Consider the following 2,158-nt stretch of genomic DNA (forward strand, 5'->3'; position numbering starts at 1 on the left):
TGACTTTGCAGTCCAGCGCATTAACCCACAGTGCCATGCCAGACTCACTCTCTCTTTCTCTCTATGCATCTGTGTATATATATATATGTGTGTGTGTGTGTTATATATCCAGAGTTCTTTCAGGTGTAGCACTGTAGAGTAAGTACTCGATCTCAAGGAACCACAAGGTCAGCTCTTCAGATTCACCAAGCCACTTCTTGGAAAATCCCTATACTGGGTCGCTGAGTCAGAAATGACTCGATGGCACTTAACAACTTAACAACAACAACATATATGTGTCTGTATTAAATCTCCTCTCTTCAAGCCAGTAACTTGAGCATTTATGATTTTTATCTTTCAAGACAACCAAAAGTAATACTAGGGCCAGAATCCTATATATAACCCAGAATTCCTGAGGCAATGACTTGGCCACTTTGAACAGTGGGACAGTCCAAACACATCAAGCTCCTCATCAAGCTCCTCTCGTAAATCTAAGCTGAAACCTCGAACTAAAATGTCTGAGTCCAATCACTTGATTACTAAAAAATCCAATTAGATTTCCCCACACATACACAAATTCATGACATGAGCAAATTCATGGTCATGAAAGTAATGTAACTGTGTGGTTTTTCCTTCCTATTTATTAGTTCTCATTTCAGATGGCAGTGATAAAAGGAACATTCTGACATTGTTAAGCTCTAGCTTGGAAAAATAAATAAATGTGAATAAAAAGTCTCCTACTCTCTCCACTCTGGATCAAAGCCCTGTGGAAACAATTTTTACCACATGAAGTCCTACTGAAATCAATGGAGTACGTTTGTGAATTCATTTCCATTGGACTTGACTTTGTAAAAATAATTGGATTGCACTGCACTCTAACACTGCTTTCAGAAAACAGAGAAAATGTGCCTTTGCTAGGAGGTGGGGGTGAAAACTAGTCTAAGCTCTGGTAGGTTTCACCCTGTGTTTTCTTGTCAAGAGGAGCTATTATTAAGTCCCAAATGAGCTTGGCAGTACTACCCTCAATGAGGTGTTTAAAATACCTTCCCTAGTGAGAATGAAAACACTTCTTTTGTTCCCATCTTTAAAATTAACTGCATAGTATTACCACTATCAATGAGGTGTTTAACATCAGAATTGCCTTCCCTGGTGAGAAGAAAAACACTTACTTTGTTTCCTGCCTTAAAATTAATTGGGGTTTTTAAAAACTCATCCTTATTCAACCAACAGTTTCTTTGAAGGGGGGAAGAGAGGGCCATGGGGTTTTAAAATGCTGTCCTCAAGGGTTTTTAGCATTTTCTTCCTGTTTAGATCAGTAGCAGAACACTTTCTTGTGTTCTGTGCTTTATGTTTCCCCAGTTATAATTTATAACTGATGGGAATGGTACAGGATTGGGCAGTGCTTTATTCCCTTGTAGATGGGATCAACATGATTCGGGGACCTACTCAACAGAAGGAAACAATAACACATAACATTGGCCACTCTGCTTTAACCCTTGATGACAAATTAGTAGACAATTAAAAGAATAAAGAAATGAATCCATTGTCTCTCATATTATTCTCTTGCAAATTTTCAATACACCAACTCTACCTGTTCTATGAGGCTAAAGAAATTGCTTATTATAACTTACAATTGCTCTCTAGTATTAATACAGGGATTTTGATAGATATGGCTAAAGAGTCTCTTTTCGTTTTCTTCAGTGGATTCTAGAGGCATTTCTAGATTTTACAAGAGTAACTCAAATAGTGTTAATACTAAGGTTACAGTTTATATATTACACTGGTTTATTCCAAATAAGGAGTTAATGTGTCAGACTACAAAGCCATTTGAACAAGTCAGTGGTTCAAGCTCACCAACTACTCTCTATGGGTCAGAATTGACTCAATGGTACTAACAACAACAAATTCCAAACAAAGTATTTTAAAACATGTCTCTGTGATCAGTGGATTACTACAGATAAGTTCTCTCAATAATACACTTGTTTTTTTTTTCCTTGGGGTAGAATAAGCATTGGACAACAAGGTCAGTTTAAACTACAAGGTTGCCAGTTCAAACTCACCAGTAGCTCTGCAGAAAGCCTATACCTATGAATTCAAACCAACTAGACAGCACTTAGCAACAACAACAAGGGTGCTTTAGAAAAAAAGGTCCATTCAAAACTGTGGCTTCCCTAGTGGG

This window comes from Chrysochloris asiatica, unplaced genomic scaffold (genome assembly GCF_000296735.1).
Source record: "Chrysochloris asiatica unplaced genomic scaffold, ChrAsi1.0 scaffold00011, whole genome shotgun sequence".
NCBI classification, from domain to species: Eukaryota; Metazoa; Chordata; class Mammalia; order Afrosoricida; family Chrysochloridae; genus Chrysochloris; species Chrysochloris asiatica.